At 44.1% G+C, this 12,974-nt stretch overlaps 1 long non-coding RNA gene across 1 annotated transcript in view; it reads left to right on the top strand.

The window, feature by feature from the left end:
- LOC140731951 (uncharacterized) overlaps window positions 1-12,974 on the top strand; it is a 201,012-nt gene that overhangs the window by 70,323 nt on the left and 117,715 nt on the right. The window contains exon 4 of the long non-coding RNA XR_012099950.1: window positions 1,120-1,273. This is a non-coding gene — a long non-coding RNA (uncharacterized lncRNA). The remainder of the gene's footprint in view (window positions 1-1,119; window positions 1,274-12,974) is intronic.

The following is a 12,974-nucleotide window of genomic DNA, read 5'->3' as shown; positions in this document are numbered from 1 at the left end:
ACCCTCTTCCACTTTATAATTTATAAAAACTTGTGCTATCTGTTTTTATATTTTGTGCTAATTTACTTTCATACTCTATCTTCCCTTTCCTTATTTCTTGTTTGGTTGTTTCTGTTTCTTTTCAAAGTTTTCCCAATTCTCCAGTCCCCAACTACTCTATGTGAGTTTGTACAAATTAGCTTTTAATTTGATACTATGTTTTAGATAGAAAAATAGAAAACCTACAACACAATACAGGCACTTTGGCCCACAAGGTTGAGTCGAACATGTCCCTACCTTAGTAATTACTAGGGTTACCCATAGCCCTCTATTTTTCTAAGCTCCATGTACCTATCCAAAAGTCTCTTAAAAGAGCCTATCGTATCCGCCTCCACCACCTTTGCCAGCAGCCCATTCCACGAACTCACCACTCGCTGGTAAAAAATTTACCCCTGACGTCTCCTCTGTACCTACACTGAAAGACCTTAAACCTGTGCCCGCTTGTGGCAGCCATTTCAGACCTGGGAAAAAACCTTTGATGATCCACACGATCAATGCCTCTCATCATCTCATAGACCACTATCAGGTCACCTCCCATCCTCCATCGCTCCAAGGAGAAAAGACCTAGTTCACTCAACCTATTCTCATAAGGCATGCACCCCAATCCAGGCAACATCCTTGTAAATCTCCTCTGCACCCTTTCTATGGTTTCCACATCCTTCCTGCAGTGAGACGACCAGAACTGAGCACAGTCCTCCAACTGGGGTCTGAACAGGGTCCTGACCAGCTGCAACATTACCTCGCACCTCCTAAATTCAATTCCACGATTGATGAAGGCTAATACACCGTACGCCTTCTTAACCACAGCGTCAACCTGCGCAGCTGCTTTGAGTGTCCTATGGACTCGGACCCCAAGATCCCTCCGATCCTCCACACTACCAACACTATATTCTGCCATCTACTAAAATGAACCACTTCACACTTATCCGGGTTGAACTCCACCTGCCACTTCTCAGCCCAGTTTTGCATCCTATCAATGTCCCGCTGTAACCTCTGACAGCCCTCCACACTATCCAGAACACCTCCAACCTTTGTGTCATCAGCAAACTTACTAACTCATCCCTCCACTTCCTCTTCCAGGTCATTTATAAAAATCATGAAGATTAAGGGTCCCAGAACAGACCCCTGAGGCACACCACTGGTCACCGACCTACATGCAGAATACAACCACTCTTTGCCTTCTGTGGGCAAGCCAGTTCTGGATCCACAAAGCAACGTTTTTTACCAGAGAGTGGTGAGTGCGTGGAATGGGCTGCTGGCAAAGGTGGTGGAGGCGGATACGATAGGGTCTTTTAAGAGACTTTTGGATAGGTACATGGAGCTTAGAAAACTAGAGGGCTATGGGTAACCCTAGTAATTACTAAGGTAGGGACATGTTCGACTCAACTTTGTGGGCCAAAGTGCCTGTATTGTGTTGGTAGGTTTTCTATGTTTGATAAGGTACCCCATGCCTCCTTACTTTCTCAATAAGCCTTGCATGGGGTACTTTATCAAATGTCTTGCTGGAATCCATATACACTACATCTACTGCTCTACCTTCATCAATGTGTTCAGTCACATCCTCCAAAAATTCAATCAGGCTCGTAAGGCACGACCTACCCTTGGAAAAGCCATGCTGACTATTCTTAATCATATTATACCACTCCAAATGTTCATAAATCCTGCCTCTCAGGATCTTCTCCATCGACTTACCAACCACTGAGGTAAGACTCACTGGTCTATAATTTCCTGGGCTATCTCTACTTCCTTTCTTGAACAAAGGAACAACATCCTCAACCCTCCAATCCTCCGGAACCTCTTCTGTCCCCATTGATGATGCAAAGGTCATCGCCACAGGCTCAGCAATCTCCTCCCTCACCCACACAGTAGCCTGGGGTACATCTCACCCACTCCCGGCGACTTATCCAACTTGATGTTTTCCAAAAGCTCCAGCACATCCTCTTTCCTAATATCTACATGCTCAAGCTTTTCAGTCTGCTGCAAGTCATCACTACAGTCACCAAGATCCTTTTCCATCGTGAATACTGAAGTAAAGTATTTATTAAGTACCTTTGTTATTTCCTCCAATTTTTTTAATTATGTGCAATCATGAACAATAGCCAGATCAGAAATGCTGATGAAGTTGACTAGTTCCCAAAGAGAACTCTGATAGGCCAGTCAGACGGTTTACGCTGCTCAGCAATAGAACATAAAAAAATCATATGTACAATTAAAAAATAGTAGAAATACTGTAGTCCTGATGAATGTGATGAGGTCTGCTGGAGAGAGACATGTATACATGTGCTATCCTCCATAATTCAGAGAGATTGAAGGATAAGGTTACAGGGTGACAAAACGTGACAGGAGCACTTGGAACTAAAAACTACTCCCTACTGGGAGAAAACAGTTCCATACACACTTTCCCACTTGATTGGTCCTATTCTTTCATGTCTTATCCTCTCGCTCTTCTCATACTTGTAGAATGCCTTGGGGTTTTCCTTAATCCTGTCTGCCAAGGCCTTCTCATGGCCCCTTCTGACTCTCCTAATTTCCTTCACAAGCTCCTTCCTGTTAGCCTTATAATCTTCTAGATCGCTAACATTACCCAGCTCTTTGAATCTTTTGTAAGCTTTTCTTCTTGACTAGATTTAATACAGCCTTTGTACACCACGGTTCCTGTACCCGACCAAAACTTCCCTGTCTTACTGGAACGTACCTACGCAGAACTCCACGCAAATATCCCCTGAACATTTGCCACATTTCTTCTGTAATTTTCCCTGAGAACATCTGTTTCTAATTGAAGCTTCCAGTGTCCTGCCTGATAGCCTCATAATTCCCCTTAATCCAATGAAACACTTTTCTAACTTGTCTGTTCCTATCCCTCTCCAGTGCTGTTGTAAAGGAGATAGAATTGTGATCACTATCTCCAAAATGCTCTCTCACTGAGAGATCTGACATCTGACCAGGTTCATTTCCCAATACCAGATCAAGTACAGCCTCTCCTCTTACCGGCTTATCTGCATATAGTGTCAAGAAACCTTCCTGAACACATCTAACAAACTCCACCCCATCTAAAGCCCTCGCTCTAGGGAAATGCCAATTGATATTTGGGAAATTAAAATCTCCCATCATGACATCAACTGGAGACATCTAGTATCATATTCCAGCAGACAGATATCCACTCTTTTCTCTCGAGGAGAAGGTGGGAGGATGGGATTGAGAAATATCACGCCTGACTGAATGGAGCAGTAGTGTCAATGGGCCAAATGGCCTCCTTCTGGTCCTACATCCTCCAGAAGCTCTCTTCAACCTCCAGGTAGGGAATGGGAAGCCTCACCTGGAATTTCCGTCTGTACATTGCACTCTTAGTGGTGTCCAGCACCTTACCTCCGTCCATCCCTGCAGACATCTCATCCCAGTGATGAGATTATGAGAGGCACAGCCAGTGTCCTTTCCCCAGTCTAACACTAGAGGGCACACTTTCCACATAAATTGGTATATTGAAGGATAACGATATTGGAAATTGTAGAGAGCAGTGGCTGCCCAGAGTGTGCTGCCAAGGGAGTTGGTGGAGGCAGATACAATACAGGCAGTTCAGATGCTCTTAGACAGACACACATCAATTTGTAGAGAATATATTGAACATAGAAAAATGACAGCACAATACAGGCTTTAGGCCCACAATGCTGTAACAAACATGCACTTTCTTTAGAAATTAACCAGGGTTTCCATAGCTCTCTATTTTTCTAAGATCCATGTACCTATCCAGGAGTCTCTTAAAAGACCCTATCGTATCCGGCTCCACCACCATTGCCAGCAGCCCATTCCACGCACTCACCACTGTCTGCGTAAAAATCTTACCCCTGACATCTCCTCTGTACCTACTTCCAAACACCCTAAAACTGTGGCTTCTCATGATAGTCATTTCAGCCCTGGGAAAAAGCCTCTGACGATCCACATGATCAATGCCTCTCATCATGTTATACATCATGTCTAGCAGGTCACCTCTCATCCTCCATCGCTCCAAGGAGAAAAGGCCAGATTTACTAAAGCTATTCTCATAAGGCATGCTCCCTAATCCAGGCAACATCCTTGTAAATCTCCTCTGCACACTTTCTATAGTTTACACATATTTCCTGTAGTGAAGTGATTGGAACTGGACACAGTACATCAAGTGTGGCCTAACCAGAGTTTTATAGAGCTACATCATTACATCGCGACTTTTAAATTCTATCCTTCGACTTCTGAAAGCTAACATCCCATAAGCTTTCTTAACTACCCTATCTACCTCTGAGGCAACTTTCAGGGATCTGTGGACATGTTCCCCTAGATTCTTCTGCTCCTCCACACTACCGAGTATCCTGCCATTTACTTTGTACTCTGCCTTGGAGTTTGTCCTTCCAAAGTGTACCACCTCACACTTCTCTGGGTTGAACTCTATCTGCCACTTCTCAGCCCACTTCTGCATCCTCTCAATGTCTCTCTGCAATCTTCGACAATCCTCTACACTATCTACAACACCACTAACCTTTGTGTCGTCTGCAAACTTGCCAACCCACCCTTCCACTCCCACATCCAGATCATTGATAAAAATGATGAAAATTAGAAGTCCCAGAACAGATTCCTGTGGGACACCACTAGTCACAACCCTCCAATCTGAAAGTACTCCCTCCACCACGACCCTCTGCCTTCTGCAGGCAAGCCAATTCTGAATCCACCTGGCCAAACATCCCTGGATCCCATGACTTCTGACTTTCTGAATAAGCCTACCGTGTGGAACCTTGTCAAATACCTTACTAAAATATATGTAGATCACATCCACTGCACTACCCTCATCTATATGCCTAGTCACATCCTTAAAGAACTCTATCAGTCTTGTTAGACACAATCTGCCCTTAACAAAGCCATGCTGACTGTCCCTGATCAGACCATGATTCTCTAAATGCCCATAGATCCTATCTCTAAGAACCTTTTCCAACAGCTTTCTCACCACAGACGTAAGGCTCACTGGTCTATAATTACCTGGACTATCCCTATTACCTTTTTTGAACACGGGGACAACATTCGCCTCACTCCAATCCTCCCGTACCATTCCCATGGACAACGAGGATATAAAGATCCTAGCCAGAGGCTCAGCAATCTCTTCCCTCGCCTCGTGGAGCAGCCTGGGGAATATTCCGTCAGGCCCCGGGGTCTTATCCGTCCTAATGTATTTTAACAACTCCAACACCTCCTCTCCCTTAATATCAACATGCTCTGCAACATCAACCTCAATCATATTGTCCTCACCGTCATCAAGTTCCCTCTCGTTGGTGAATACCGAAGAGAAGTATTCACAGAGGACCTCGCTCACTTCCACAGACTGCAGGCACATCTTCCCACCTTTATCTGTAATCGGTCCTACCTTCACTCCTGTCATCCTTTTGTTCTTCACATAATTGAAGAATGCCTTGGGGTTTTCCTTTACCCTACTAGCCACGGCCTTCTCATGCCCCATTCTTGCTCTTCTCAGCCTCTTCTTAAGCTCCTTTCTTGCTACCCAATATTCCTCAATAGACTCATCTGATCCTTGCTTCCTAAACCTCACGTATGCCGCCTTCTTCCACCTGACTAGATTTTCCTCCTCTCTTGTCACCCATGGTTCCTTCACCCTACCATTCTCTATCTTCCTCACTGGGACAAATTTATCCCTAACATCCTGCAAGAGATCCTTAAACATCGACCACATGTCCATAGTACATTTCCCTGCAAAAACATCATCCCAATTCACACCCGCAAGTTCTAGCCTTACAGCCGCATAATTTGCCCTTCCCCAATTAAACATTTTCCTGTCCTCTCTGATTCTATCCTTTTGCATGATAATGCTAAAGACCAGGGAGCAGTGATCACTCTCCCCCAGATGCTCACCCACTGAGAGATCTGTGACCTGACCCGGTTTGTTACCTAATACTGGATCTAGTATGGCATTCCTCCTAGTCGGCCTGTCAACATACTGTGTTTGTCCCTTGCAATCCTTTTGCTCTTAACGTATCTGTAAAATCCCATAGGATTCTCCTTCACCTTGTCTGCTAGAGCAACCTCACGCCTTCTTTTAGCCCTCCTGATGTTCTCCTGCATTTCCTGTACTCCATAACTACCTCATTTGTTCCTGCCTGTAATCAACCTCCTATCTTTCTTACCCAGGGCCTCAATATCTCTTGTAAAAATGAAGGTTCCCTAAAGCTGCTGTCTTTATCTTGTGTTCAGACAGGCACATATAAACTCTGTTCTATCTCTCGGACTCTAACATCCAATCTCCATCCTATCCAACCTTTCTACAGTATAAGAGTCCCAGCCAATCTTTGGAAAGTTAATAATCACCTGCTGTCACAACCTTATTTTTCTTGCAGTTGTCTCTCTACAAATTTACTCTCATGATCCCATTAACCTGGACATCCCTTTCTTGTTCCGCGGATCCACACATACAGCATCAGTAGACAAGTCCCCCAGTCTGTCCTGTCTGAGCACTGCCATGACATTTTCCCTCACTAATAATGCTACCCCTCCCACTTTAGTCCCTCTGTAAACAACAAAACACTGGAGCATTGAGCTGCCAGTCCTGCCCCCCTTATACCAACGGCTAATGGCTACAATGACATAATTCCACGTGTTGATCCATGCTCTCTGTTCATCCGCCTTTCCTATGATATTCCTCACAGTGAAATAGATGAAACTCAAAATTAGTCCCAAGATGCTCAATCTTTCAACTCCTGTCTTTGTATTTCGGCTTAACATCTCTCCCCACAACCACTCCAATATCTGTTCTAGTGTTCTGGTTACCAGCCTCCATTATTCAATGTATACCGGGGGGAAAACATTTGGTACAATTTGCATATTATTAGCCAGCTTACCTTCATATTTCATCTTCCCCACACCCCCATTTTTTTGCTGCCTTCAGTTGGTTTTAAAAGCCTCCCAATCATCTAATTTCCCACTAATTTTTGCTGTATTAAATGTCGTCCTTTCAGCTGTTATTCTGTCTTTGATTTCCTTTCTCAGCCATTGTTCCTTCATCCTCCCTGTAGAAAACTTCCTCATCTTTGGGACTCAGGATCCATATGCACAATGTTACAAAGCACTCTGGTATAATATAGGTTCCATTTTGTTGCAACAAGTGAAGTACATTTCCACGTACAACACGCTGGAGGAACTCAGCAGGTCGGGCAGCATCCGTGGAAACGTTGACTGCTCATTTCCTCCAGCGTGTTGTACGTGTTGCTTTGACCACAGCATCTGCAGTGTACTTTGTGTTTAAGTACATTTCCACATCGCCTCCCTTTTGTCATTTCATGTCAACACTGCATTTCACCAAATACTATAATTGAAATATGTATATATTTGTACTTAAACCAAAGATGCAGTTTCAAACCCTATCTAAAATTTCCTTTTCATCCATCTACCTCAATGATTGCCCATTCCTTTAATTGACATCCTCTCCTTCATCCTGTTATTTCACACGATAATTGTAAAAGAATACCAGCCATTTCTATAATTCCGCTAGTTATACTAGAACTCAGAATGGTTGCCCTCCCATCCTCCCAGTGTCCTGAAAGTTCACCATCCACCTCCCGGAGTGTAATAGTTGTGATATTGATCCCCCTCTTTCCTAATCTCTTTGGTAGCTTCTCCGATGTGGTTTGCCAAGTTAGTTCTATTTTCTGATTGGTCAGGTTTGTAAGTACAGGAACACAGGCGACCCCTTTCTCTGAAAGATCAGAATCCCAAGCCACTCTGCTCTGTAATGCTACTGTACGAGCAGCCATCAGTTCTGAGACAACTTGGTTAATGCTTATTGGGTTTGATCAAATGCATGTGGAGATTCATTCATTATTTTCTACAAATCCAATGCCATATTAATCAGTCCCCATGACAGCCTCACGGTCCCATATCCCGGCAAGGCAATCGTCCAGAATCACTCAGCCTCTGTTTTGGATTTCTGGTGCCACCAGACCAGAGGGTGGTGAGGTGGTGAATTGAATTGACTTTATTTCTTACACCCTTCACATACATGAAGAGTAAACATCTTTACATTACATCTCCGTCTAAATGTGCAATGTATAGTCATTTGTAATAAATAGTCTGTGTAACAGGACAGAAATACAATGGTGTCAGCGTGAATTAATCAGTCTGATGGCTTGGGTGGAAGAAGCTGTCCCGGAGCCTGTTGGTCCTGGCTTTTATGCTGTGGTACCACTTCCCAGATGGTAGCAGATGGAACAGTTTGTAGTTGTGGTGACTTGGGTCTGCAATGATCTTTTGGGCCCTTATTACACATCTGTCACTGAAACAGTGGGAAGTTCACATTTACAGATGTACTGGGCTGCCCGCACCACTCTCTGCAGAATCCTGCGATTCAGGGAGGTACAGTTCCCATACCAGGCAGTGATGCAGCCAGTCAGGATGCTCTCAATTGTGTCCCTGTTGCATGTTCTTAGGATTTGGGGGCCCATACCGAACCTCTTCAACCGTCTGAGGTGAAAGAGGCGCAGTTGTGTATTTTTCACCACACGGCCGATATGTACAGACCACGTGAGATCATCGCTGATGTGTATGGCAAGGAACTTAAACACCAAGTTTAAATATTGCAAGTATCGCATGTGGAGTATTGAGTAGGCAAGGTAATCACAGCCTTTCCAGGGCCAATGCTCTTTCCACTACCCCTCGTACTCAGGGAAGATGCCCGACAGACGGGGGTTGGTCCAGTAACCAGATAGCCAATGAGTACTCTTCAGCAGACGGGCAGGACTGAAGTTTGTTAGTTCCATATATACACCTTTACTGCTCCCAGATAGCGACCTTCAAGTTGCAGTGATACGTAACCTGGTCAATACCCTCAGTTCCAGAAAAGGAACATTTGAATCTCCTCTCAATCACTGACGAACCATCAGTGTATTTATTTTTCTCGATATTTATCATGTGTAACCCTCAGGTTGGGCTGGCGGTGTTAGTCTAGGGAAGACAGTCTCCAGCTCCACCAGATGTGTGAAACCTGAGGTGTAAAACCTCTTGTTTGTGTGGATCTGTGTGATCTGTTCCCCCATTACAAATCAGTACCACAAAATAACAGAGTTCACCATGTGCAGTTAAATGATTTAGCTCTTTAATTCTTGATTTGACTAAAGGGTTAGTAAAGTAAAACAAAAAGAAAAGGGCCTATTTTAATGAAACAGTCTAATGTGCACGTTGGAGCTCACAGTTTCCTCCCGCTGGTCCTCCATCGATTTCCCCGGGCTCCGTTGACTCCTGGCTCCACTCCAAGTCCACTCCGTCCTGCCGTCTACGACCTTTCCTTTCTGGCGTCTTCTCTCTTCATCTCTCGTCAAACAAAAGACCCAGACACCTCGTTCTCAGGCACAGAACAAGAAAAAGACACTCCCTTCATTGGACGGTACACATTCCAATCTCTATCTCCGTTATATCCCGTTATCTCTATCTCCTAAACAGAGATACCATTTTGGATACTGTTGGGGCAGATGTCTCATCAGCGGAAGGCAGCAGCAGCCGAGTTCATTGCACCATGGGTGGCTCTGCGGCACAGGAGGGAAGGAAAAGGAATGGGAGAGCTATAGTGATAGGGGATTCGATTGTAAGTGGAATAGATAGGCGTTTCTGCGGCCGCAAACGAGACTCTGGGATGGTATGTTGCCTCCCTGGTGCAAGGGTCAAGGATGTCTCTGAGTAGTTGCAAGACATTCTGGAATGGGAGGGTGAACAGCCAGTGGTCGTGGTGCACATAGGTACCAACGATATAGGTAAAAAAATGGGATGAGGTCCTACAAGGTGAATTTAGGGAGTTAGGAGATAGACTAAAAAGTAGGACCATAAATGTAATACTCTCTGGATTACTACCAGTGCCACGTGCTAGTCAGAGTAGAAATAGGAGGATATTTCAGATGAATACGTGGCTTGAAAAATGGTGCAAAGGGGAGGGATTCAAATTTCTGGGGATTGGAACCAGTTCTGGGGGAGGTGGGACTGGTATAAACAGGACGGTCTGCACCTGGGCTGAACTGGAACCAATGTCCTAGGAGGAGCGTTTGCTACTGCTGTTCAGGAGGATTTAAACTAATATGGCAGGGGGATGGGAACAAGTATAGAGAGACAGAGGGGTGTAAAATGAGGGTAGAAGCAAAAAGTAGTAAGGTGAAAAGTAAAATTGGCAGGCAGGCAAATCTAGGACAAAAAGCAAAAAGGGCCACTTTTCAACATAATTGTATAAGGGCTAAGAGTGTTGTAAAAACAAGCCTGAAGGCTTTGTGTGTCAATGCGAGGAGCATTCGTAACAAGGTGGATGAATTGAATGTGCAGATAGTTATTAATGAATATGATATAGTTGGGATCACAGAGACATGGCTCCAGGGTGACCAAGGATGGGAGCTCAACATCCAGGGATATTCAATATTCAGGAGGGATAGACAGAAAAGAAAAGGAGGTGGGGTAGCATTGGTGGTTAGAGAGGAGATTAACACAATAGAAAGGAAGGACATTAGCCTGGAGGATGTGGAATCGATATGGGTAGAGCTGCATAACACTAAGGGGCAGTAAACACTGGTGGGAGTTGTGTACAGGCCACCTAACAGTAGTAGTGAGGTTGGGGATGGCATTAAACAGGAAATTAGAAATGCGTGCAATAAAGGAACAGTAGTTATAATGGGTGACTTCAATCTACACATAGATTGGGTGAACCAAATTGGTAAGGGTGCCGAGGAAGAGGATTTCTTGGAATGTATGCGGGATGGTTTTCTGAACCAACGTGTCGAGGAATCAACTAGAGAGCAGGCCATTCTAGATTGGGTATTGAGCAATGAGGAAGGGTTAGTTAGCAATCTTGTCGTGCGAGGCCCCTTGGGTAAGAGTGACCATAATATGGTGGAATTCTTCATTAAGATGGAGAGTGACATAGTTAATTCAGAAACAAAGGTCCTGAACTTAAAGAAGGGAAACTTTGAAGGTATGAGATGTGAATTAGCTAAGATAGACTGGCAAATGATACTTAAAGGGTTGACGGTGGATATGCAATGGCAAGCATTTAAAGATCGCAAAAGAATAAACCAGGGAAGGTAGTGCACCTGTAGCTGACAAGGGAAATTAGGGATAGTATCAAGTCCAAAGAAGAAACATATAAATTAGCAAAAACAAGTGGCACACCTGAGGACTGGGAGAAATTCAGAGACACAAGGGCTTAATTAGGAAAGGGAAAAAAGATTATGAGCGAAAGCTGACAGGGAACATAAATCTTACTCTAAAAGCTTTTATAGATATGTGAAAAGAAAAAGATTGGTCAAGACAAATGTAGGTCCCTTACAATCAGAAACAGGTGAATTGACCATAGGAAACAAAGATATGGCAGACCAATTGAATAACTACTTTGGTTCTTTCTTCACTAAGGAGGACATAAATAATCTTCCGGAAATAGTAAAGGACCGAGGGTCTAGTGAGATGGAGGAACTGAGGGAAATACATGTTAGTAGGGAAGTGGTGTTAGGTAAATTGAAGGGATTAAAGGCAGATAAATCCCCAGGGCCAGATGGTCTGCATCTCAGAGTGCTTACGGAAGTAGCCCAAGAAATAGTGGATACATTAGTGATAATTTTTCAAAACTCCTTAGATTCTGGATTAGTTCCTGAGGGTTGGAGGGTGGCTAATGTAACCCCACTTTTTAAAAAAGGAGGAAGAGAAAAACCGGGGAATTATAGACAGTTGAGTCTGACATCTGTGGTGGGGAAAATGCTAGAATCGGTTATCAAAGATGTGATAACAGCATATTTGGAAAGAGGTGAAATCATCGGACAAAGGCAGCACGGATTTGTGAAAGGAAAATCATGTCTGACGAGTCTTATAGAATTTTTGGAAGATGTAACTAGTAGAGTGGATAGGGGAGAGCCAGTGGATGTGGTATATTTAGATTTTCAAAAGGCTTTTGACAAGGTCTCACACAGGAGATTAGTGTGCAAACTTAAAGCACATGGTATTGTGGGTATGGTATTGATGTGGATAGAGAATTGGTTGGCAGACAGGAAGCAAAGAGTGGGAGTAAACGGGACCTTTTCAGAATGGCAGGCAGTGACTAGTGGGGTACCGCAAGGCTCAGCACTGGGATCCCAGTTGTTTACAATATATATTAATGATTTAGACGAGGGAATTAAATGCAGCAACTCCAAGTTTTCAGATGACACGAAGCTGGGTGGCGGTGTTATCTGTGAGGATGATGCTAAGAGGATGCAGGGTGACTTGGATAGGTTAGGTGAGTGGGCAAATTCATGGCAGATGCAAATTAATGTGGATAAATGTGAGGTTATCCACTTTGGTTGCAAGAACAGGAAAACAGATTATTATCTGAATGGTGGCCGATTAGGAAAAGGGGACGTGCAACGAGACCTTGGTGTCATTGTACACCAGTCATCGAAGGTGGGCATGCAGGTATACCAGGCGGTGAAAAAGGCAAATGGTATGTTGGCATTCATAGCAAAAGGATTTGGGTACAGGAGCAGGGAAGTTCTACTGCAGTTGTACAAGGCCTTGCTGAGACCACACCTAGACTATTGTGTGCAGTTTTGGTCCCCTAATCTGAGGAAAGACATTCTTGCCATAGAGGGAGTACAAAGAAGGTTCACCAGATTGATTTCTGGGATGTCAGGACTTTCATATGAAGAAAGACTGGATCGACTAGGCTTATACTCACTAGAATTTAGAAGATTGAGGAGGGATCTTATTGAAATGTATAAAATTCTAAAGGGATTGGACAGGCTAGATGCAGGAAGATTGTTTCCGATGTTGGGGAAGTCCAGAACGAGGGGTCACAGTTTAAGGATAAAGGGGAAGCCTTTTAGGACTGAGATGAGGAAAAACTTCTTCACACAGAGAGTGGTGAATGTGTGGAATTCTCTGCCACAGGAAACAGTTGAGGCCGGTTCATT

This window comes from Hemitrygon akajei, chromosome 1, assembly GCF_048418815.1.
Source record: "Hemitrygon akajei chromosome 1, sHemAka1.3, whole genome shotgun sequence".
Taxonomy (NCBI): Eukaryota; Metazoa; Chordata; class Chondrichthyes; order Myliobatiformes; family Dasyatidae; genus Hemitrygon; species Hemitrygon akajei.
The sequence above is the reverse complement of the archived record's forward strand: the minus strand, read 5'-3'. Positions and strand labels throughout refer to the sequence as shown.